Source organism: Meles meles, chromosome 2 (assembly GCF_922984935.1).
Source record: "Meles meles chromosome 2, mMelMel3.1 paternal haplotype, whole genome shotgun sequence".
Taxonomy (NCBI): Eukaryota; Metazoa; Chordata; class Mammalia; order Carnivora; family Mustelidae; genus Meles; species Meles meles.
This window is the reverse complement of record NC_060067.1, coordinates 199,356,626-199,383,654: the sequence shown is the minus strand read 5'-3', so window position 1 is coordinate 199,383,654 and position 27,029 is coordinate 199,356,626. Positions and strand designations below refer to the sequence as shown.

The window sequence follows — 27,029 nt, the reverse complement described above, 5'->3', positions numbered from 1 at the left end:
AGAGAGATTCTAGAATGCTTCCAGTAGTAAAAGTTAATGGAAGACAATAACAATCTATTGTAGCAGGACCCCTGGCAGCACAAACCCTTCAGAATATGTTTGGTTTACCATAGTGAATAAACAACTCCTTAAAGAGCTTATACTCAATCTGAGAAAATGACTCTCTCACTTATTTAACAAATATGATTTTATCTTAAGATGCATGAAAAATTCTGGAGCAAAACCAATTTATAGAAGACAAGAAATAGACAAATTAGGATGGATTATTCTGAAAGATATAGAATTAGTTATATTTAGACTTACGAGTTTTCTATTAGCCTTTACTTATTATTAATAGAAAATAACACCAAAAATACATTTTTATTTTGTTAAGTTTAAACTGATACTTGATAATGAAAGAATTAATATATTTATTAATAAAATAAATAACAAATAGCAAATAATAAATTAATAATTGATAATAAATTAATATATTTTGTAACATTTTAATTTTTATGGGAGGATATTTACCTGAGTTGATTGCAAACCTCCACACGTGTCCTTGAAACAATCCATCAAGAATAATTGTTTGATATTTATAATTCTGCTCCTCAAATATAGCCAAAATAATTTACCATATACAGTATGTTTTTTTAAAAGAATCAGTGGTTTGAGTTTGGTAATTACCTTGAAGAAGATTCAGATCTGCCTCATGGAAACCTTACGTAAATCTAAGCATTTTCTCAAATAGAAGAGGATTTACTGAATAATCAAAGTCAGCTACCAAAGAATGAAAAACAGGTAAGTCAAAATGATCAATTTCCATTCTCAAATTTTATCACTAATATATCACTTGCTGCCCTTACAGGACAATAGAATAAAAGGCAAGGGAATATAATTTTAAATTACCCACTATACATATAAACTCTTTGAATGCTCATGTTTTATCTCAAAGGATCATGCAGATTTCACATTCTCCTCCATAATGCAGTTGCATTTATTTTAATATAAAATACTTTAAATTGCACACTACACAATAAAATAAGCTCCCCAGAATTTTATGCCATGTTTATTCTATAATTTTGTGCATTTCTAGGACTATAGCCATCTACCACACTAGTACTTTTAGAAACTTTGTTAATTGTGGCAAAGTAATAACATACATTGTGCACATTATATAAAGAATTTTATGGCCTGGGGATAAAGATCTTGCAAACACAGTGTTCTAGTTCATTTCAGGTAAGGTGCCAACATACTGTCAGTTTTATGGCTTGGATTTGGGTAAGCATAACACATGTAATACATTTAAATCAAAGGAAAACATCTCCCTAGAATGTAGTATAGGAAAACCCAGACTTACTTTGATGAAAATATCACAATCTATATTGCTGAGGAGAACACAAATTCTAAACTTAAAAGTATGGATTGAAATTAAGAAGCAATTCTGTTCACGGAATCACTTCTCTGTTTCCATGAGCAAAAGTTTAACTATGACAATTCCTCAGACAGTGCCTTATTCTATCACAGGTTTGTCTTGAAATTTGATGTCTTTCCTTTGTTGGTAAAGTTCTACTCATGTTCAGAATTTAGCGGAAAGTAACATTTCCGGAGAAAGCCCTGTTCTGACTTCCTTTACCCTTGCTGACTGATACTTTGTACCAACTTGTAGTTTTAAGTTCTTCCTGCCAGATTGTAAACTCCATGGGGAAAGAAGAATGTCTTTTTTTACTATTTGTGTCATTTTCTATAATAGCACCTGTCACTTGATAGGTGTTCAATAATTTTAAATGAATGAATGATCATTGAATATTGATAACAACTTGAATCACAATGACACCAGGCATAAAAGTATTGTTTTATAAAACACATTGAAAATAAAAGTGAAAATACAGAATTCTGCTTTGAACATCATCTTTTTTTCAATTGAAATCTTAAACTGAAATGAAAACTATGTAACAGAAAGCCAAGTAGGGATTCTACTGATCTGCTCTACTGATGTTGATACATAAAAAATGAGAGCCTCTACTTGTCCTCAGCAGTTACAAGGAAATTTGCAAAAAATATATTCAAATAAAGAAGAATCCTTAAGAGTGAGTAATTATGTAGATTTGGCTGCAATTTGGAAACTACATTCATTTTTGGATGCTTTGCTTAAAGGAGACAACCTAGTCTCCGATTTCTTTTTCGTGGTTTAACATGTCTTGGGTATCCAGTTATAATGCGCAATTTTAAATAGAATTTTAGCCATGTATATAGTATTGTTTCTCTGTGGCCTACTGAGAGTTGCCCTTGTTCTTCCTTCTTGCCATGAAGAAAATACAGCTTCAATGCTAGAATGTTTCTTTTACGCATTCTAAAATATTTATCAAATGCCTACCACGTGTTAGAAAAATTTCAAGAAGCCTCCTAGGAACTTCTTAGTGGACCATGTCTCTTGCTTTTTTGTTTACACTGTAACTTGTGTATAATACTGATACTTTTTTTTTTTTTTTTTTTGGATAATGTGAATATAATGAAGTTGATGTTAAGCCTAAAGACAGGTAGACAATTAGGTCCCAGGACTACTTTGTAGCCATTGGATGTGATCTTTAACAGAAAACTTTGAAGTCACACTGTGTACCCTCTGGGAGGACAAGCTGACCTCCTTTGCTCTGTATTACTTGATGAGATTTTCCTAGATGTTGAAATCAGTCAGGGCCGAATACTGTGTTGATTTTACAGTTAGTTTCACTCTGTTAGGCATGACCATTCTGTGCAGAGAAAACATATACCTACATGCAGTACATCCCATTTTTAATTGTGGTATAATTGATATACAGTGAACTGCACAAATTCAAAGTGTACAATTTGGTTCGTTCAATGCAATTTGATTAGTCAACACCTGTGAAACCAGTCATCGCTGCACTCAAATGGTGAATATGCCTAGCACCTTGGGAAGTTTTCTGATGCTCCTTTACCTCAGAGCCCTCCCCTGCTGTGTCCTGTCCAGGCAACCACTCCTTTCCTTTCCTTTCTAGAATTTCATAAAAATGGAATTATACAATATGTAGTCTTTTTGGTCCTGCTCTTTTCACTTATCAATATTATTTTGATAATAATCCATTTTTTTCATATATTACTAGTTCATTCCTTTTTATGGCCTAATTGTGTTACACGACACAGGGAGACAGACCGTAGTTCATTCATCTGTTCACCTGTTTATGGACATTTACTTTGTGTCTAGTTGGAGTTGCTTACAAATCAATATTTTCTCCATGGTTTATACTTTTAATTTTTATATTTGTGTCTATGATCCAATGCAAGTTAATGTTGTATGTAGTGTGAAGTGTGGATGAAATTTCTTTTCTTTCTTTCATTTTTTTTTTTTTTTTGCATGTGGTCCTCTAATTGTTCCAATACCACGTGTTGAAAAAGCTTATCCTTTTTCAACTTATTTGATTTGCACCTTTGTAAAAAATCAGTTGCATTAAAAAACAAAACAAAACAAACAGCTGCCTGTGTATAATCAGCTCTGTTTTAGCCTCTGTTATGTTCTATTTACCAATTCATTTATCTTTCTACCATATCAAACCACCTTGATTACTGTAGCTTTATAATGAATCTTGAAGACAACGTAGAGTAGTTTGCTGGTGCCGCCATAACAAAATTCCACAGACTGGATGGCTGAAACTACAGAAACTGATTTTCTCACAGTTCTGGAGACTGGAAGTTGAAGATCAAGGTGTCCACAGGGGGCATCTGACGTCTCTTTCCTTGCCTTGCATGTGTTTGCCCTCTTGCTGCCTCTTCCCATGACCTTTTCTCTGTGGGCTCTTCCCCTGGTGTCTCTTCCTCTTCTAAGACTGTCAGTTCTATTAGCTTGCAGCCCTCTTGTATGACCTCATTTCACCTTAATTATTTTTTTAAAGGCTGGATCTCCTAAAACAGTCACATTGGTGAGAACTTTAGCATGAATTTCGAGGGGATGGAATTCAGTATTTGCTCCACAACTTCAGGATTTTTTCCCCCCCTTTCTTACTTTTAGTTTTCCAAAGCTTTCTTTCTTTTATTTCTTTTTAATTCTTTCAAGTCCTTGGCATTTCTATTTGAATCACTGGTTAACTTACCAATTTCTACAAAAAAAAAAAGAAAAAAAGAAAAAAAATCTTGCTGGTATTTTGATTGGAGTTATGTTGAATCTATGAATCAATTTGGTGATCAATTTACATGTTAAAAATACTGAGTCTTCCAAAAAAAAAAAAATACTGAGTCTTCCAACCCAATATTTCGTTTCATACAATCTGATAACCTGTACCTTTTAACTGTGGCCTTTAAGCCATTTACATGTAACGTGATCATACCTAAGTCTGTCATGGTTTTTCTATATGTCCCATTGGCGCTTTGCCTGCCCCCTCTGCCTCCATTTTCTTCAAACTTCTCTTGGAGTATTTTTTTTCATTATTCCATTTCCTCTCCATTGTTGGCTTCTTTCATTGATTTTATATATGTAATTTCAGTGGTAGCTTTGTTGTTTTAGTTGTTGCTTTGGGATTTATAGTATAAAGTTTGAGCTTTACAGTATACTTTCAAGTGAAATTACACCAATGTATATATAGCATATAAACCTGAAAACAGTATTCCATTTTCTTTCTTGACTTTTATGCTATTGTTATATATTTCACTTATATATGTTGTAAAACCCAAAATGTATTTTTTTCTTTTTTTTTAAAGATTGTTATCTCTCTCTCTTTTTTTTAAGATTTTATTTATTCATTTGACAGACAGAGATCACAAGTAGACAGAGAGGCAGGCAGAGAGAGAGAGGAAGGGAAGCAGGCTCCCCGCTGAGCAGAGAGCCCGATGCGGGGCTGGATCCCAGGACCCTGAGATCATGACCCGAGCCGAAGGCAGAGACTTTAACCCACTGAGCATTCAGGTGCCCCCCAAAATGTATTACTATTATTGAGTTAAAAGTGAGTTGTCTTTTAAATAGTTTAAGATAATATGAATTATATTATACGTTTGGCCACACAATTATCATTTCTACTGCTTTTTGTACTTTTATATGGGTTCTTGTTTCCAACCTCCCTAAAGAATTTCTTAAACATGTCTTTCTTGCAAGTCTTCTGGTTGAGCTTTTTTTGTTTGTTTGTTTGATGTATCAAATGCTTTGAATGGCATTTTAGCTTGACATAGAATTTATATTTGATATATAGACTTTTATTTCTTTTCCTATTGTCCCATTTTCATCTTATCTACATGGTTTTCTACAAGAAATCTACTGTCCTCTTGATCTGTGTACTTGTGTGTCTAATGAGACTTTTTTCTCCCTGTTTTAAAGATGATTTTTCTACCAATCACAGACTTTGAGCAATGTGATTCTGATGTACCTAGATATAGTTTTCTTAATTTTTTAAATGCATATTAAACCTACACATTTGTAGTTATAATCACGTTGGGAAAATTTGGGGCCATTATTTCTAAACACTTTTTTTCTGCTACACCTTTTCCTTCCTTTCCTATGGAGACACCAATTGTGTGCATATTGTATATCTATTAGACCATCTAAATCTGTCCCATAGCTCTCTGATGCTTTCATTTATTTTGTGTTTCTTTTTATTCTCTGTGTTTCCTTTTGGATAGTTTCCATTGCTATGCCTTTAAGTTCATGAATCTTTCCTTCTGCAATACCTCATCAGCTATTAATTCAAGGTAGGATATTTTTCATTTCAGATAGTATAGTTTCTATACCTAGAACTACAGTCTAGGTCTTTTTAAAATAATATCTTCCATGCCTTTATCTTTTAAACATATGGAATAAAGTTATAATAACTGTTTCATGTTCTTTTCTGCTAATCCTAACATCTGTGTCAGTTTGATTTGATTTTGATTTATTCATTTTTTTTTTCCTTCAGTACGGATCATATAGTCTTATTTCTTTCACATATTGGAGACCTTTAGTTAGGTGCCAGGCATCGTGAATCTTATTTTGATGAGTGCTAAATATTTTATATTTCTATTACTCACCATGAGCTTTGTTCTGGGATGTACTTATGTTGCTTGGAAATAGTTTAATCCTTTTAAGTCTTGCTTTTAAAGTTTATTACATAGGATCAAATCAGCATTTTTTTCCCCTAGGGTCAATGTTTACCCTCTTCTGAGGTAAGACCCATTTGAGAATTCTACCTAATGCACTGTCAGTTGGGTTCTCCAGTCAAGATGGTGGGAACTAGCACTGTGGCCAGCCCTGTTTGAGCATTTGATACTGGTGCCTTGAAGTTTTTCCTTTGGGTTTTTTTCCAGGCTTAGGTACTTTGCTCGCACGCCTGCACTCAGTGCTCAGCTGGAGGGTCCCCCCTCTGGCAATCTCCAGAACTTCACTTTCTTTGAAGTTCTCTTCTTCTCTGTCTTTGCAAATGCTGTCTGTCTCCCTGGATTCTCAGCTTCATCTTCTCAACTCACAGAATCCACCGGGCTCTGCCTGGGTTCCCCCTTACTGTCACGTGGTCCAGAAAGTTTCCCAGAAAAGTAAGCTTGGGGGAATTGTAAGGATCACCTCATCTGTTTTCCTGTTTCTTGGCAATCACTGTCTTTCATTTTGTGATAGTGTTGTTAACACCGTTATTTCCTATACTTTGCTTGTTTGTTGGATGTTTCAGGTAGTAGGGTAAATCCAGTCTCTGGATTTACCAGAGATTTTTTTTCCAACCTCCCCAGAGTACAACTGTCTACATAAAGTTGTAAATGAAAATTAAATTATGTGTTAGGTTGCAAGAATGATCTGCTATGTTATGTGCTCTCAACAATTCAATACTATTATGAACTCAAATTGAGAGCTTATCATTAGCTACAAATAAATAAAGTTTCTAACTGCAAACTTGAACCTCACCTGAGTGTTGAAGGATTAAAAATCAAAGGGAAGAATATAGAAAAAAATTCTAGGCAGAGAGATTTTGAAGAAAATGTGGACAGACCAGATTTGGGGTTTTGATTCTCATTTGCAGACAAATCACAAACTTGCATTGGGTGGTTGGTAATTGTTAGTCTTACCCTATGTTTCACTTCGTGTTTGAGTAGTACATTGAACAAAATTACCTTCTTAAATCTAGCATGTTCTCTTCCTGTTCCAACCATGTTTGTTTAATGGTTTATGTAGTTATTTCTTCCATTGTCTTATTTACAAACCATTCATCCCTACATTGCCACTGTCCTTAAAATGTTCAGTGTGATTGTGTTAAGTAAACATAATATTACATTCTTCTGTGTGTTTCATTTGACTGGTGTCACCTGGATTACCCCTTTATTTCCAGTTTTATCATTCATTCATTCCATCAACAAGTATTCACTGGGGACATATCCATCCCTGGGGTAAATGAGTCTGTAAACAGATGCCTCCTATGTGAAGTGTACGTTTAAGGGAAGGATAGCAGCCGACAAGCATTTCACGACTTCACTCTACCAAGTATGTTAGCATTAAAAAAAACCATGGTGAGCAAGACGGCTCATTGAGACATACCCCCTGTCCATATCCCCTCTGAACAACAGTAATTTGGAATCTATGCACAGACAAAAGTGCCTTTGTGGGGACTTTGAGATTCACAGAACAGATTCTGAAACCTGGAGATAGTCCAAGACCGAAGAGCCATTTTCAGTAGGTGGACTCACCCCCTGGCAGCTGACTTGCCAACCACGGTCCTGGGTACTGAAGCAGAAATAGCTCTGTACCCCGAAGGACTTGGCTACAGTCTTATTGGCTGTGGGTCTGCCTCTAGTACCATACACGAGGAACCTGGGTGGAGTCAGGCCCATCGGTGTATCAGGGAAGGAGACCTCAGTCCTGGCAGTGAATTCTGAAGGAGCCTCTGATCCAGCTTCAGGCCCTCTGGGCTGTGTGTGGGAGAACTGAAGGTAGGTTTGCCAAATTCCAAACTTGGTCAGACTCTGGATTCCAGAAGGTCCCATTCCAGCCATAGTCCATGGTCTTGCACAGGGATCCATCTGTACACCCCCACCCCGAGAGTCTAAAAGGCCTTTTACATTGCTCCACCTTCCTCACAGCCATCCTGAGTCGCCTCAGTACCCCCCGCAAAGGTGCTGAAAGGGTTCGCCACTCGACTCCAGGCCTTCCAGCTGCAGCCCACCAGCAGGCCTGCTGGCACTGGGATGAGGTGGGAGACACATACACCTACACCTCAGGAGATCCTGAAAGGGCCCTCTCCTCAGCAGCAGCAGCCCCTCCAGCCATGGGCAGGGAGAAGTCCAGCCCACCTGGGGACCTCGTGAGAGACATACTGACCCTTGCTTCCAGACCCAGGCCTGCATATCTTATACTTGGCTGTAGAACCTGAAACAACCATAGGGCTTGGTTCCAGCTCCTCTTGGGCACAGCCAAGGGGGGGTCTTGCCCAAAAGGGACCACCCAGTGACCAGGCAGTAGCCCTCCCAGGGACCTGGTGGGAACCACATCTACCATGCACCTGGTCATAGTTCAGCTATCTGAGGATCCAACTGTGGACCCTGAAGTGTTCCTGTCCCCCTGAACAAAGGGCTGGAGGTAGTCACATCAACACGCGGTAGGTCAGGACCCATGCCTACCCGAGCCTCCTGTAAGAAACCCTCCAACTGGACCCCAGTGTGGCGCCCAGAAAGAGCCTTGTAATTTTCTAGAATCCAGTATGCCTATGATTCAAGAGGTAGTCCCATCAGTCCAGGGAACAGGCAGGAGTGTCTTTACCTACGGAAGTCAGTCTGTAAAGAAAGGAAGAGCTGTCTGCTCCTTCAAATACATAGACACCAACGTGAGGCTACTCAGTTCATGAAGAATCAAATAAATATAACATCACTCAAGGAGATTATTAAGGCTCCGGTAACCAACCCTTGGGAAATGCATATGTATGATAAAGAATTCAAGATAATCACCTAATAATCACCTTAAAGAAACCTGATGAAATCCAAGAGAATGCAGACAGACATTGAAAGAAAGTCAGGAAAACAATGCCTAAACAATCAATATTTTTTCTGATCTAGACCATTAAATTTATTTCATTTATTGTGGTTACTTTTCAACTGCTTAGACTTATTTTCAATCACATTATTGTTCAGCAAATTCATCAAAAAGCCAGTATTTTACATCCAGGGTTTTGGGTATTATGACAGAAAAGAGCCCCACAAGGCGCATGTGTGTGGAACCTGAGTCTGATTACTTAGACAGATGTCTAGGACATTATTGGTTTATTAGTCCAAATTTTGAATAAATAATTAAATTATTTCCAGAAAGCCTACTGTGCCAGGTGTTTATACATGACTGTTCTGAGTTCACTCAAAACATACCTGACAGAAATCATAAATTACAAAAAAATGTAATCATGTGATATGACGGGTACGTTAACTAACCTAGTGTGGTAAACATTTCACAATATATAAGTGTACAAATCATTACATGGTACACCCGAAACACACCATGATATCTTAATAAAGTGGGAGGGGGAGACCTTTCACAACTCAACAATAAAAATAAAAGAAGGGCAAAGGATTTGGAAACATAGGTCCCTAAAGAAGACATAGTAATGGCCAATAAGCTTATGACAAGATGATCAACATCTTTAGTCATTATGGATGTGCAAATGGAAACCAAAAGGAGATACAATTCCATGCCCATTAGGATGGCTAAAATGAAAAAAAAAAAGAACAAGAAAAACTATGGATGAGGATGTGAAGAAATTATAACCCTCCTATTTTGCTGGTGGGATTGTAACATGGTGCAGTCACTTTGAAAACAATTTGGCAAGATGTTAAACACAGAATAACCCTGTGACTTAGAAAACCCATTCCTAGGTACGTACCCAAGAGAACTGAAAGTCGACATTTGCACAAAAAACTGTGTAGAGATGCTCATAGCAGTATTATTCAGCCAAAGAATAAAAACAACACAAATGTCCATCAACTGACATAACAAAATGTGGTGTGCCGCATACTGGGATAGTACTTGTCTATAAAAGAGGAATGAAGTAATGATCCAGCCACCACATGGATAAGCCTCGAAAACATGCAAACTGAATAAGCCAGTCACGAAAGGGCACATGTTACATGATTCCATTTATAAGAAATACGAAGAACAGGCAAACGCGTTGAGACAGAAAGTAGTGGTTGCCACAGGTTTAAGGTAGATGGGGAACAAGGAGTGACTCCTGTTAGATACACATTTCTTCTGCGGTGGTGAAATCATCTCATATTTGATTGTGATGATGGTTTCATGATTCTGTGACTATACTAAAAACCACTGAATTTTATACTTTAATAGTGTGAATTTTGTGGTATGTGAATTGTATCTCAACAAAGCTGTTGAGTGAGAGAGGAAAGGAGGGAGGGAGAGGGAGACATAGAGAAATAGAGAGAGAGAGAGAGACAGGGTGGGATGGGGCAAAGGTGGGAAGGGGGCACACATTAGGACCCAGGTGGCTCAGTCAGTTGAGCATTGGACCCTTGGTTTCAGCTCAGGTCATGGTCTCAGGGTCATGAGATCCTGCCCCAAGTCCAGCTCCCCACTCAGCATGGAGTCTGCTTGATATTCTCTCTCACTCACTCCCTCTTTGTCCCTCCTGCTTGTGCTCTTTCTAAAATAAATCAAGCTTTAAAAAGGAAGAAAAAAAAGGAGGCTATAACAGTAGACAGTATTCCACACAAGAGATGAAGGTGGTAGGACCACAGAGTTTTAGAGTGCTGAGACACCGCCACGTAGCGGTAGCAGCAAAGAGATTCTAGAGGACGAAGAAATAGGTGTCTTACGGGGTGTATTTGTGTGTTGGGGAGCAGATTCTTAGAAGTTGAGTTTTGAATATGGTGATTTGGGGGTATCTCTTACATATCCAAGTGGAGGTAGAAGTAGGTAGTTGAAATAATGTGTATAGTTGGAGGGAAAATTCCAGGCCATAGATGTTACTTTGGAAGTAATGAGCACATAAATAGTATTCGGAGCCTTGACTTTAGTTGACCTCATTAAGGGCACGATATGGATGGAGAACAGCAGTGATCAAGGGTTTGAGACCTAGGGATCACCAACAATGAGGGACTGAGGCCAGTGAGTCAATTTCACCTATCACTTTCCTAATGTTTGCCAGTTTGATGTGGAAAGTTTTACTTTTCTATTTCATTATCACTTTCCTTTTCTCTGCCCATGGATTAAAAGCCATACGATTCAGGATATTTGAAAACAAGATGCCGTCTATTTCTTCCGCCAAGAGTCTGTATTTTGTGGACACATGCACCTGTCCCAATAAACAGAGCTTCTTGATCACTCTTCTCTCTGCACTCCTACAAACATGCCTACCAAATGACAGCTTTGAGGACCATTTACCTTTCCATCCATCTCTCCCACATCCCAGACTCTTGTTTTTGCTGGGTTCTGTGCTATTTAGAATTTCATCAACAGTATGTCCCTTCTGTTAGAAAAGCCCTTGTTCCACAATTGTGTGACATATTCCTGGGCAGTCACTCATTATCTACCAGATTAATTCTCAGTTATGCACAGATGTCTGTGACAAGGTATAGTGAGGTACTCTTCCCACATTTCTTTGCTTTCTTGTTCCCCTCATCTTGAGGCGTCTGCCTCAGATCAATTCTTTTTTTTTTTTTTAAAGATTTTATTTATTTATTTATTTGACAGAGAGAGATCACAAGTAGACAGAGAGGCAGGCAGAGAGAGAGGAGGAAGCAGGCTCCCTGCTGAGCAGAGAGCCCGATGCGGGGCTCGATCCCAGGACCCTGAGACCATGACCCGAGCCGAAGGCAGCAGCTTAATCCACTGAGCCACCCAGGCGCCCCCAGATCAATTCTTGATTGTGTTAAGAGTCTTTTCTCAAGTCCTTTCTTCATATGGGGCACATGCATGTTATGCTCTAATGATTTCCTGTATGGTATTTCCTTCTTTCTAATACATGAGTTCTTCACTGACCAAGCACAGGAGCCTCTAGTTGCAGATTTTTATGCGTCTGTAGATGTTCACTCATTTTTGTCTTGCTCTCAGTGTTGCCCAAGACAACCCCACACGCTAGTTTATTTTACCTTCATAAGGAACTGTACTTTTACCCTGTGCTTGTGTTGCTGTTATTGTTGTTGTTGTTGTTGTTGTTATTATTATTATTATCTTGTCCTCATCATTCAGGAAGTTTACAGGATATGCCAAGAGAGTGTCTTTTCCCATCAGTACACTCTGGAAGGCAGTGAGCTCTCCTGGTCTAGAGATGCAGGTCTCTTTTCATCACGGATGAATTACCTCCTATTATTTAATTATCGCCTTTCTTTTATCTGTTCCATTTTATCTTTCTGAATGCCTTTCATTTTTATCATGGGTTCCCTGGATCTGTCGTACAGTCTTTTTATTATCCTTCAGGATTTCTGTCACCGGACGTTTTTGCCCTTTATCTTTCATGATCTGAATTTGGTCTCAAGGCTGATAGTCTCTCCTTGCAATCGCCTACTTAATTTTTTAATTGGAAAGATGTCTTGTGGGCACCGACCATGTGGGGGTCTGTGCATACTACTGCTCTTGAGTTTTCACAAGTGCTCCTGTTTTCCTTTTGGGTTTTCATCTCACTTCTGTAGAGCTATATTTCAATGAGAATCGTATGGTAGATCTGCTTTGTTGGCCTGCGGTAAGCTAAGTAATAACACCCAAAAGTGTCCACATACTAATCTCAGGAATTGATGGATATGTGTCCCTACATGGCAAAAGGGACTTTGCCTATATGATTGAGTTAAGGATCTTGAGATGAGATTATCTTGGATTTGCTGTCTGGGCAGCTAAATTCTGATGATTAGCAATGTCCCTTTTAAGAGGGATGCTGAAGAGGTTGGTTAGAGAAAGCCAATGACAACATGAGCAGAAGGAGAGAAAGCAAGGTCAGGATCTAGAAGTAGTAGAGGCAGGGTAGGGACTGAGATTGGCTGGCTTTGAAACTGGAGGAAGTCATGAGTCAAGGAATGCAGACGACATCAAGAAGCTGGGAAAATCAAAGACACAGAAGCTACCCTGGAGCTTCCAGAAGGAAGACAGCTCTACTGACCCCTTGATTTTAGTCCTATAAGACCCATTTCAGACTTCTGACTTTAAGAACTATATAATAGTATGTTTGGGTTGTTTTAAGTCATTAAATTTGTGATCTTTTGCTATAGCAGCAATAGTACATGGTCTGTACATGGATACAGACCCTCTCAACATGTGGTGATTTTGCTTTTCAGGGCACTGGGGTTCAGGTGTGGATTTGAGTTTACATTTAGGGACACCAGCCACAAAGGGGACAGACTGTGGTATAGTAAGCCAGATATTAGTCCATGTCTGGGACAACTGGAGGAAGCTGCTTTGTATCTGGCTTCTGCACATGTTCAGCTTCCAGAAAGAAGAGTGATCACTCCATGGGTTCCAATTTAATTCATTCTTTTGGTAATAAGACAAACTCAATATACTGTCAGGGGGCTAATACTGGTCTTCCCCAGAGGATTTTGAAAGTTTCTGCCTTATAAGAAAGTCCAAGAATGTGCCAGTTATCAGGCCTTACCCTACATGTCTGATTTAGTCTCTCTTGTGTTTTCTCAATCCTCAGGGAATGAAGCACACACCAGTTTTCTCTTGGGATCCAAAAAATACTCCAGACCTGATCTCATTTAGTGGCGCGTTACTTCTAGTAGGTTAGGAGAAATGAACCACTTGGAATTATGATTGGAGGAGAAGCAGTATTTGTTTTAGGTAGTAAAATAAATTACAATATTATGTAATGACAAAAATATTAAAGCTGGGGAATAATGAATGTGAACAGAAATTCAGATCAACTGAATCAAGTAGAAATCCAGAAAAGATAAATTTCACTTAGCGTGTTTAAGTGACCTGCAAATCACTGAGAAAATTCTAGGAAAAAATATATACAGTATATCCATACTGACACTTTGTCCTAATAACCAAATATTTAAATGAAAAATAATGAACTTACAAAATTAATAGTAGAAAATTGGGAGGATCATATAAAATGCTAGAATAGAGAGAACCTTTCTATGTGGGATACAATGTTTAAAAACCATAAGTGAAAATAATAAATTGGACTATATTTTTTAACAAAAAAATTTATATGGCAATGACGTCACCATAATCCCAGTTTAATATATAAATAATTTCCACATATCACTAAGAAAAAAACAACAGCCCAACTGGAAAAAATGGGAATGGATATGAAAAATCACAGTCTCAACCCTACAAATGGACTTTAAAAGACGCAAATGATTGAACAGACTCTAACAAATTAATATCAAATTATAATGAATATTATTTTTATCTATTAGACTGTCAAAGATAAAAAGTTTGGTAACACCTGTTTTGGCCAGTGTACATTGCCTTCTGATTCTCAGATTTCCAATGGACAACCAAATGTGAGATAACAACAGATAGTAAACGAGGATTATTCATCTTTGTATTTTTTTTAAAGATTTTATTTATTTATTTGAGAGAGAGAAAGAGCAGAAGCAGAGGGAGCAGCAGACATGGATGTAGATGTAGGCGTAGTGATAGATGTAGAAATAGATGTAGAGGTAGACATAGACGTAGACGTAGATGTAGACGTAGACACAGAGGTAGACGTAGACGTAGATGTAGAGGGAGAAGCGGGCTCCCTGCTGAGCCTCACATGGGGCTCCATCCCAGGACACTGGGATCACAACCTGAGCCAAAGGCAGGCACTTAACTGATGGAGGCACTCAGGTGCCCCTCATTCTTGCATTTCTAATGTTCAGGTCATTCACTAACAAAATACAAAATCACTTTATACCTTAAAAAATGAATAAACTTGGCTTAAAAATCATGTTGCTGAGAATGCATATTATATTTTATTGACTAAGGGTGGAACTATTCTAATACATTTATACAAAATTAATAAATAAGTGAAAGTAGAGCTCTGCCAGTTAAAACTCTCCGTCAAAAATATAGTTAATTACACCAGCTATTCTGGAACATTCTAGCTAAGCAAGACATTACCATAACTATCCTTTGGTCTTTGAGAAATATATCAGATCACCTCAATGCAAAATACATTTTTTGTATTGTTCATTATTTTGACTTAAAGAGATTTTTTTTCCTGAAGTGTAAAGACCTTCTTCTAAAGCAATGTTTTCCAAATTGTATATACTAGTCACAATGATCAGCAACGTACAATTAACAAGTCACACAGCACACTATTAAGAAATTTATTGATAACGCTGATTATGTACTTACTTGAAGAAACTCTCTTTTCATGATCATCTTTGAAATTCCAACAAATTGCTCCAGGAAATTATATCTGAAATTCACAAATATTAAAATTTTTTATATATTGATATAGTGTATAACAGAATTTGTATTTATATTGCTGTGCATAATATGTATATGTCTTATTGCAACATAATTTTTTGAGATGAGCATACATAAAATAATTAAGTAGGATCTTAGATTCTTGCTCATACAGGAATGAGGAATGTCAAGAATTTATATTTATATATATATATACATATAACTTATGTATATAATTTAAATTTAATATAATATAAATACAATTTTATATTTATTTTTATGTATATATAAAAGAGATCTTACTTTTCATATAATCTTCTCTGCTGTGGACATAAGTTTCAGTTAAAACTGTGAATGTTATTTTACAAACATACAATATGCTCAGATTTTGGATTTTATTAATTTTCATACACTTATAAAATACCCATGTGATGTAAAGTCCAGTCTTGGATTGTTTAAAAACACATACATATCTCTCTCAAAATTATCGGGATAATCTTCAGATATAATTAAAAATCATTTTTAAAAATTGACTATTTTTTCTCTTTCCTGTTATTCACTGAAAGTAAACATAACCATAGTGACACAAAAGTATATATTGTATGGTACATACGCTCCTGGTTAGAAAAGAGAGTGAGAGGATATCTGGTATATTATGATCTCTTTCAAATATTCTGGCAATAACAGAAAATGAATGAATCTATTGTGTTAACACATATTCATTCGATAGGCAAACACTTGCATTAAATGCAAAGCACTTCTGTCATTGATATGCTTACCATTTTCTCCTAAATGACCTTGAAGCTCAATGAAATTCACATGAAAGATTTTACTGTGTGTGTTAAAAGAAAGCAGTTAAAAAGATTCAGATAGCTTTATAAAATTGAGTCTCATTTTGTTAAAAAAAAGTCTTCTGTCCTCATCTGTTGAGAAAGTAAACTGCTCCAACTCAAAGTAGTTTACAAGCAACTTTCATGGTCTTTGTTGTTACGTGGCAGTGTCTGCTAGATTGACAAGTGGTGCAGTGGTCTTTGAGGACTGATTTCTAAGGATATGAAGAGCGTGAACTTCATTCTTCTTAAATACCTTCTTAAATACAAGCTTCAAAACAAAGTCAACCATTGATCCAATCATTTAAAAAAAGAAGGTCTCAGTGTTTGACAATGGAAAACACTACAAAGAAGAAAACTTTCATTAATCTAGTTTACTGTTTTCATTTGACAAAAGTAGAGGTACAGAATTATAGAACAATGAGAAATGTGTATGCTCTGTTCAGCAGGTAAGTCTACTTATAGTCACTAGTGGTTCAGATAAAAGGAATCTTTAGAGTGCCATATGCTGATATTTAGAAAGAAATCTATTATCTGTTAACATCTCAAACTTTCCATGAGCTTTCAGAACATTTGCAGACTCTTGATTTGTGACTTCCCTACATAACAATAAAATATGATTTCTTAGGGTTAGAAAAAGCTTTAGGCACAATAGCATACACAAAATAGTTTTTTTTACAGACTTTGCTGTCTGCCCCTAGAGGCATCTCCTCCTGGGGCAACTCCCCTGGGGTACTGTTTCTAGTTGTGATTCCCAACGAGAAAAAAGACCATTTGATAGCTAATAAGAATAACCACATTTGTACAGAAACAGAAAGAGAGAAAAAAAAGAAAGAAAGAAGGCTGCAAATATAGACCTGGATTTTATATTTTATCCAATTCTGAAAACAGAGAAGACCCAAATAAAGACGATTGCGAACTAACAATAATCGGGTGCTATTTATTTCAAAATGCAGAACTCTTCCTATAGAATCTTTTTTACATGATTTATTTACTTGTGCTAACAGAGGTGTTTGAACTCATGAGACTTTCTAGGTTTCACAGTGCATAATGTAGAAAATGCACAGAGTAATACTGTGCAGAGCCATATTGGAGCTTCAAGCAAAGAAAACATTAGTGATACTGACCTGTCTGTATTTTAATTTTGGGCATTGTGTTCATTATGGTTTTGAATTAGTTATCATTTAAAAATATATGTGATATTCAAAAGAAAAAAGAGATAAATTGGACTACATCAAAATTAAACCTTTTATGCATCTAAGCACACTGAGTGAAAAGACAATCCACAGAATGGGAGAAAATTTTGCAAATCATATATCTGTTAGGGGGTCAATATCCAGAATATATAAAGAACTCCTACAACGAAAGAAAAATGAAACAAACAACCCAATTTTTAAAATAGGCAAAGACATTTCTTCAAAGAAGATATACAAATGATCATAAGTGCATGAAAAGTTGCTCAACATCAGTAATCTTTAGGGAAATGCAAATCCAAATCACAATGATATATGATTTCACAACGGTTAGGATGTTATTATAAGAAAAAAGAAAGGATAGAAGGAAGGAAGGAAAGGAGGAAAACAGAATGTGTTGAATAGGATGTGGATAAATTGGAACCCACACACCACAGGTAGAAATGCAAGAGGGGCGCCTGGGTGGCTCAGTGGGCTAAAGCCTCTGCCTTTGACTCAGGTCATGATCCCAGGTCCTGGGATCGAGCCCTGCCTGGGGCTCTCTGCTCGACGGGGAGCCTGCTTCCCCCTCTCTCTCTGCCTGCCTCTCTGCCTACTTGTGATCTCTAAGTGTGCACCAAAGGGGAGAGTTTCCCTGGACTCACTCTCCTGGCTCCCCATAGGGTTATTTCAGTGGTTGTTTCTTCATAGGGTATAAAATAAAAATTCCTTATCTGTTCCCTTTTCCCCTAAACTTCTTGGGTGTTCTCTTGTAGGATAGGTTAAAGTGGATTTCAGTTCTGGTTGAAAAGTGTACAGTGTTCCGGGGTAACATGGAACCACCGTGATATTCCCATTCTTTATTATATTTTGAATTCTCTCCTCCCCTCTCATTCACAGCTGTCAATGTTTTAGTCTTAAAGATGATTTTAATAGGACTATTTGGAATATTTGGAAGTCACATTTGGAAAAGTTACCCCAAAAAGTTCTGAGAAATTTCACCTTTTGAAAAGATACTGGTTGGTTCTTGGCATGATTAATATTCGTCTTTTGGATCCCTCTATCACTGAAGGAGAACATATGGAGATGGGCTCTATTTTTTGGTAAAAACAAAACCAAAATATATCATTACATACAAGGGAAGTAATGTTTAAGTAATCTTTTTGATACCTATATTTCAAGTACTTCCGTGGAGCTCCCTATCAAAAAGAAAAATTATTTTCCAAGTATATTGATCCCTCCTTTTATGGTAAACATTCATGAAGGGACCAATTTGTAAATCGTTTTTGAGTGTACAGGACCTTTTAGGTGTCTTCCATGAAAACAAAACAAACAAACAAACAAAAAACCCCAAGCCACTAACTCCCCGAATTGTAAAATCAAGAATATCATAAATGCTTAAAACTTCTGATTTTCACTTCTATTTAATGCTAAGTTATCCCCAAATATAACATTCACAAAAAGTCAGATAATAAAATGCAGATTTAAAGACCTGTGGAAATTTAGAGCATAAAGTTTCTCTTCTCACTGGGGGAGTCTTTACATAGACCATTTACATATGTTTGAAACTGAATCTTTTGCACTGTAGGCTCATCTTAACTGCCTATTTTTCTACTGTTTCTCTCAAAATTTCTGATCTTAACGGATACTTTTCATAAGCTATCATGTTCACAGACCCTTCTGAAATCAGGAGGTTCATATTCATTTTTCCTTTTTTAATAAGTGCTGTGGTAATATAATTGTTATCTCATAATAAATCATTGTGTTTTATATATTCATTTAAATTAGTCTATTATTCCTTACTCATATACTCTGTATTAACAGTAAAATGAATTTTCCCCAAGCCATTCCCAGCTTTGTACAGAATACACTGAAACTAACTTAGAATATAGTCGAACATTTTTATTAATATGAAAAAAAAATCAAAGCGTAAACAAGGAAAATATCTCACAAGATTGACCAAGAATAAGGGCTGATTCATTTGGAATGTCAAAATGCTACAAATTTTATGTTCTTTATGATTGTCTAATTCATTTTTGTTCAGTCTTTACAAAACTGGACTCCCCTCAAAATAAAAGTTTCAATGAAATGAAATAGCTTATTTTTGAAGATATGATAGGATTTTTTTTTTTTTTTAAGATTTTTATTTATTTGACAGAGAGAGATCACAAGTAGGGAGAGAGGCAGGCAGAGAGAGAGAGAGAGAGAGAGAGGAGGAAGCAGGCTCCCTGCCAAGCAGAGAGCCCGATGCGGGGCTCGATCCCAGGACCCTGGGATCATGACCTGAGCGAAAGGCAGAGGCTTTAACCCACTGAGCCACTCAGGCGCCCGAAGATATGATAGGATTTTGAAAAAATACCAGGGTTTTGCATAATAGTGATGTATACAGGATTAAAATAAGTTTTTTGTCTTTTTTTTTTTTATCCTCCTATGTCCCTATTGTACAGCATTCCACTGCTCAGACTAAAGCCTTCCTGAATTGTATCTTTTTTCCTTTCATGTAGTCACTTAATAAGTATGTACTCGGTTATGACTGGCACCCTGCGTAGAGCTGAAGATACATTCCTCTCCTGGAATATAGAGTCCAGAGTCAGAGAAAATGTGTCCATTAAATATCTCAGGTGTATGAACTGCCAAGCTGTCCTGTATATTCTGCTGGAGAAGTAGAGGGACTCAGGACAAATAAAGGACATCCAGAATCAGTCGAGGAAGTATCTGTCACCCTTAGCATATGTCTCTGTGTGGAGCTGAACGATGAGTAAGAATTACCTTAGGTGGGTGGCTGGAGAAAACGGTGTGCTCCAAGCAGAGGGAACAGCATTGGCAATGGTCCTGAGGAGGAAGGAAGAAACTCAGTGAGAATCAAATGAGGCTAACTTGTGAGATAGGAAGGAAGGAAGGAAGGAGAAGATTAGTGAGGATGAGGCTAGTGTCGGGACACCTTGACTTTAGGGACGACTATAATTCACGAGCTCATATCCACAGGACTAAGCACAGTCACACTTGGTACACAGAGGAAGAAAAAAGGCACTGGCCTATCTGACAAATTTTCTCAATACCCAGAATTTCTATAACCTTAAATTTGCTAACAGGGAATCCACTGCTCTTCTTTGTCCCCATGTGAGATATAATTGAAGGACTTATCCAAAGACCCAAAGATCCCCCTGATCTTTGCCCCGAGGTCATCCTGAGTATAGCCATTAAAGATGCTAGAAGTAGGAAAAATGGCTGAGACCTGGGGGGGGGGGGGGAGCTGGTGGAAACGTGGGGAAGAGGATACTTCCTTTTCAACTTTGACAAGTGAGGAGAGCACAGGAAATATAAACCTGGATAGTTGGATAGAGCATCTTCTTTGTAATGTGCAAATAGGTGTCAAAGGCGAGTGTATTCTTTTCGACGTGAAGATTAACAATAATTATAAATACTGGAGAATTTGAAAAGTAAGAGGTGCAGCACACTAAATATTAGGAATGCATTCTTAAGTATGCATTTGTAAGTAAGTATTTTAATACTTAAGTATTGAATACTTAAGTATTTTGGTAGTCATTTGAAACACGCAAATACTTTAGTATTAGTCCTGAGTACTCAAAAAAAAAATCACAATGTTTATGTATTTTTTAACCACAAAATAATCTTTTTTTTCCACTTTAAATTTATTTATTTTTTCAGTGTAACAGTATTCATTGTTTTTGCACAACACCCAGTGCTCCATGCAAAACGTGCCCTCCCCATTACCCACCACCTGTTCCCCCAACCTCCCACCCCTGACCCTTTAAAACCCTCAGGTTGTTTTTTAGAGTCCTTAGTCTCTTATGGTTCGCCTCCCCTTCCAATTTCCCTCAACTTCCTTCTCCTCTCCATCTCCCAATGTCCTCCATGTCAAAATAAACTTTTTCATACTTGAGCCTGAGATTGTATATCTGTAACCTAGGTGTCCACATATTACAGTGAGTCAGGCTAGATGTTGATAATGTGTATGCATTCATATACACATGTTCACACACACACACACACACACACACACACACACACAGATTATTGGTTGCAAATGACAAGTAGGGATTCTGGAAAAGGGGTGTTGCTGTTTGACTTGCTAATGCACAGTCACAAATTAAAAAAAGAACAAACTGGACTAGTATTTTTTCATCAAAATTATGACTCAGTTTACCTCTTATGAAAAGAGAAAAGTGGGCATCTTGATTGTGGAAGTGGGTTATTGGTCTGTTTTCAACCCCGTGTTTGATGTCGTGTAACCGGTGATGACACAAGCAACCCATGGTCTAAGCAAACCTCCATAAATTCAGGATCTTCAGCAGAAATGTAAGAACAAGTTTTCTGAGGCTTGCTGTTGATGGTCTGGTCAGAAACGAAGGGTTCTTTTTTTTTTTTTTTCTTTAAAGGTTTATTTTTATTTATTTGACAGAGAGAGATCACAAGTAGGCAGAGAGGCAGGCAGAGAGAGAAAGAGAGGAGGAAGCAGGATCCCTGCAGAGCGGAGAGCCCGATGCGGGGCTCGATCCCAGGACCCTGAGATCATGACCTGAGACGGAGGCAGAGGCTTAACCCACTGAGCCACCCAGGCGCCCCAGAAACGAAGGGTTCTGATCATTTCCATTCTCCCCGTTCCCCACCTGCTTCTACCTATACCACCCTTGACCACCTCACTAGCTTCCTTCCCTCCTTGTTGGGGCTTTCATCTCCTTTCTCCATTTCCATACTTTCCTTTTTTTTCCCCCCATTTCCTTGCTTACAATAAGAAACTGAAGAACATTTTAAAAGAAATGTAACCAATCCAAGAGTTATATATTTTTTATATTCAATATATAACAATGGATTTTTTAAGTATTTCTCAAAATACTCTTAAAACATTTTCTTTCATCTCTATGTAACATTTACTATTATATTCCCTCTGATTCAGTGATCCTTAGCAAATAAAAAGGTTACCCACTCCTATGCTTTTGTAATTTTAATTCAATATATATATATATATATATATATTACATTCCATGAATCATGCCTTATGCTCTGGGTAAAAACATTAATACAATCTTTGAAACAGATGAATTTCATATAAAATAGACATTTTACAAATTCAGTAATTTACTGTGATGATTAATTTCGATTCCTGGTTTAATTCTTTGCTCCATCCAGTTTCTTGGATTATGATATTTGATGAATCTAGCATCCAGATATTTCTTGGCATCAAATGTAGGTTATTCCAGTGATAGTGAACATGGCCATCATAGTATAGACAGCAGCTCGCAGTGAACATTTGTACTTTTGGACATCAGAGAGACGCAAACTGGGGGCAAGTATATGTGGAAAGGGTAAGGAGAAGGGGTAGGTACCTAGGAACAACTGAATTTCCTGGACAAAATTTTGAAAAATAATGCCATTCTAATTATTGTTCAGATAATGGTTAAAAAAAAAGATATATCCAGAAGAAGTTGTATGCAAAGCTCTATTGAAGTGTCAATGTAGGATAAGTGTTCCCTATATTTGAAGCTGGCTACCTCTGGAGCAGGGGAGAATTCTGGAGAAATACCAATGCTTGCAAAGTCCTGGGTTTAAAATTATGTGTTGTCCTCTCAGGATGTGAGTAAAAATCTTAACTACCTTACTGGCACAGATGCCATCAAAAACCCACACGTGCTCATGACCACCACTCAGCTGATCAGTGAGCCACTTTTCTGCTTTGGGGAGATTATCTCAAGATTCTTCCATTCAGTAGGAGGGTCTTAAATTCAACTACCAGTGGCCCTTTTTCTCAGCAGTAGGATGGGGCTTCCTGAACGAGGGAAGTTAGATACATATATATTGAGACTTTTCTTTGAAATGGCAAGTGTACATTACAGATGGAGCAAGAGAACAACATCATGCTGAAAAGATGAGTAGGGGTTTTTTTTTTTTTTTTCAGTTTTTCCCATTTCAGAACCTCACCTGTGCCTTGTCCCCTGGGGGGCTTACTCCAGATGTCCATGAAAATGTAAAGTAGGTATGCAAAATGTCAGCTCTTTAAGGAGTATTTTTACACATAACGGGGAATTTCTGAGAAAAGATCTAAAGCATTAAGGGATGGGTATCTTATATAGACATTTCAGAGTAATTGGAAGATAGTCTCAGAATATCTTCTTTCTCAGAAAAGAAAGCAAAATAATAATAATAATAATAATAATAATAATAATAATAATAATAATAGTAAATTCACACCATAAGAGAATGGTAAGCACCCTAGTATCACAGTGTTTCTATATCTGGAGTCACAGTTGGGAAAAAAAAAAAAAAAAAAAAAAAGCCAGAGACTGTGGAGAACACATCGCTAAAGAGAGGAACCTTGTTTCCGAATCCCAAGTGGTGAGATTTGCATTCTAGCCTTTGGGATAAAGCTTAGTTTAGAGGCTGCGTTTATTTATCTAGCTCTATGCCAAAATTATTTTCTTTTGATTTTTTTTTCCTTTTCCATGACTGAACTCATGAACCCTTTAAGAATAAAAATAAAAATAAAACAAACAAAAAGGTTTACCTAATGAGAAGCCTGGAAGGGGTTTGCGTTGGAGAGGCTTCTCCGAAGTAGGGTCGGGAAGATGCCAGTGGCGGAGCGATTTCATTGAATCAGAAACGGGCTCTTTCCAGCCCAGCTCTCAGGTTGAATGGGGTGAGGGAGGGCGGCCGGCTTTAAGGTCATCTCTCCTGCAGGTTTGGGAACCAGGTAGACTGTCCCCGAGATACGGTGGCCCCAGCGGTCAGTTGACGCTTGAGAGCTCATTTTGGGACGAACGGTAGCAGCAAAGACCCTGGCGCTCCGCAGCTTGTGGGTGGATTTGGAGCACGTAGGATTCCCCCCTGCGCCCGGAGGCTGTGGTCTGGAGACACCTACTTCATTTCCTACAAGGGCTAAGCCCGCCCAGGCGCGGCGCTCGGTGCGGCACCGAGCTGGACTGCACCTTTCCGGAGCGCCCATGAGAGGACGGGTGGGGAGTGGGGAAGCCCAACTGCGTAGCACTTCAACCACCATTTAAAAAAGAAGAAAAAACCCCAAAAAGCAAACTCGCGTCTCCCCTGGCTAAGGGGTGGCGGTGCGCATCGGAGCGTCCCCGAGGGGCGAGGGCAGCGAAAAGGGAGGGCCGAGAGGGGAGTGAGCATTCCGGCCTGCGGGGCGCAGGAAGCCGCCGGGGCTCGGAGCGCAGAGGCAGCCGCTCCTCGCCCAGTGCCGCGGCCCGGCGGGGAGGTCGCCGCGCAGGATTCGGCCGCTTCTCCCTCGCTGCAGCCCGTCGGCTGCGCGCCGCACGGTACCCGGGGCCGGAGCGTCCAGTCCTCACCTCCACGGACTCTCGTTCCCGCGCCCCCCCCCACCCCCAAGCCCTGCAGGCTGCCCTGGCGTCCTCTCCGGCCCCGGCCCCGCCCGGTTCCAGGGTCCCTCCGCCGCGGCTCCCCGCGCCCCCGCCGGGCGCGCACCCACCCGGGGCCGCCGCAGCCTCCGCCAGCCGCGCGCAGCCCCGCCACGCTGCAGCTGGAGCGCCAGCGGCCGGCCACGCAGATTGGGGGAGGAGAAGCAGGGGAGGGGAGGGCGGGAGGCGCGCGGAGGAGGACGGAGCGAGGAGGAGGAAATAAATAAATAAAACAATAACCTCCGCGCCAATAAGAGCGAGGGAGAGAGAAAGACGCGGCCAGAGAGCCACCGGTGCCTGTTCGCTCGCCTCTGAGAGGTTCTCCTTGCGCGCGCGTGTGTGTGCGTGAGTGTGTATTTGCTGGGACCGGAGCTGGAAAGTTCAAACTAAACGTGTTGCTCTCGCCGGCTGCCGAGGCCGCGGACGACGCTGCCCAACTTCTCTGGGCCAAGTGACTGGCGTTGCCCAGCGCCCTTGGCGCGGCGGCGGCCGCTCGGCCCTGCGCCCGGGCGCGGCGGCGGCGGCGACGGCGGCGGCGGCTCCGCGCACCCCGGGAGGGAGCCCGCGGCCGGGGCTGGACGCTCGGGCCGCCACCTCCAGCGACGCTCGCTCCTCAGCCTCCGCGCCTGGCGACCGCAGAAAGGTACGTGGCACTTTCATGCACGGCTTCCACCCGAACACACCCGCGCGTATTTCTGGCTGCCTGGCTTCTTCCCTTTCCAGGAGTGGTCATCATCTGTCAAACTTTACCTCCGCCACGCACTTGCCCGTGGCGGTGGCAGCCGCCCTAGCCGGCAGCGTGGGCACCGCTTGCCGGAGGGAACCGAGCGGGGGTCGGGGGGAGGATCCGCGGCTAGCGGTTCCCATCTGGCTTAAAACCGCGTTTCCGAGTAAGTCGCAGGTCTTACCTTCCGGGGGTGCCCTTTATTATGATGTTCCCTGTGATGCTGGTAATGGTTTTCCTTGGCCTTTCTGCACGGAAGGACGTACAAGTTTGCAGAAAAAGGTAGATGTAAAGCAAGGGAAGTTTGCAGCCACTCGCCTCCGAGAGAGGAGTAACCCTTTCTTTGCAGCAGCAGCCACGGTGTTGAACGGCGGCGGCGGCGGCAGCGGCGGCGGGGGCAGCGGCCTGGCCGGTGACGGCCACTGCATATTGTCCCGTCTGCGACTAGGAGCAGGAGGGAAAGTGCGGCTGCCTGGTCCGAGAGCGCGGCACTGGAACTGCCCACAAAGATGCTGCGGAGGAAAGAGCCAAGGGCTCCTAATCGCTTGGTAAATCATGTCTGGAGAGGCATTCCTTTCTTTTGTGGTATTTCTATGCTTAACTGGTAGAAGTGCTTTAAAAATCTTCTTAAAACTTTTGTGCGTAGAATTTTCGGATGTAGTTTGGGTGAACGACTATAGGACCTTTAGGATTCGTGTCAAATTCCGTACGGTTGGAGCAGTGCACAGACCTGCAGCGAAGAGCCTAGTTCCTTCTTGTTTGTATTCGATCAGCTACTGTGAAGCGTATCTTCTCTGCCTTCGTATTTTAGCGACGATTGTGCATTCTTATTAATTTATTATTATAATTACTATCATTATTATTTTCCAGTGAAGTGAGAACTCTAAGTGGAACCAGAATTAAAAAGTCACAGTAAGTTTCTCAAGCAATGTACTTTGAGCCTTTTGAAGCCACCTGCTGAATTAGTTCATATTACTTTTTAGAGGTTGCCACTTGGTGCAGGAGATGTAGGCATATCCAGCAGATGGAGCAGTGGAAAACTGTACTAGAACCTATCTAGCACTCATTTATCCCGATTCAATCACGATGATATATTTTTAAAAAAAAAGTATATGGAGCTCATTTTAGGAGCGACAGTGGATTTTCTGTCCTATTTAAAAAGAGGATCATGCCAGCTGAAATACAGTGGGAATCTATTTGTAGGAACCTCAATTCTTTAAGCTTTTTTCCTTCCATAAAGCTTTTCTTAAAAATATTTTTGTACAGATGAGAGTATAATATGATTAATTTATGTCAGAAGTGTCAATTGGAAACAATGCATTCTGCCATGATAAAAGTCTAACCATTGTGTTTATAATTTAAAAGATTACATAAATGTATTTAAAAGTGAGTAAACATCAATCTGAATACTTCAGAGTAATTTGAATGAAACTGGGTTTGTGTTTTACAAAGAAGATAGGGAGATACAGTTATTTCTTGGAGTAGTCTACTGTAGCTGAAACTGAATGGGAAAAGTTCATAAAACTTTTTAGTAATTCTGATGAATTACTCATTGTCCTTCCAATAATGAATGGATTGAATTTTGGAATTGCTCTTACCTGAGCACATTAGGCATACATTCAGGTAAAAAGGTAAAAATCTTCAGAAGCT

At 39.3% G+C, this 27,029-nt stretch overlaps 1 long non-coding RNA gene across 1 annotated transcript in view; it reads right to left on the bottom strand.

Annotated features, from left to right (window-relative positions):
• Nucleotides 1-20,095, bottom strand: part of LOC123937578 — a 32,586-nt gene extending 12,491 nt beyond the window's left edge. Inside the window, exons 1-2 of the long non-coding RNA XR_006817495.1 lie at nucleotides 20,037-20,095; nucleotides 15,212-15,275 (exon numbers count right to left, since the gene is read on the bottom strand). This is a non-coding gene — a long non-coding RNA (uncharacterized LOC123937578). The remainder of the gene's footprint in view (nucleotides 1-15,211; nucleotides 15,276-20,036) is intronic.
• Nucleotides 20,096-27,029: the final 6,934 nt, after the last annotated feature.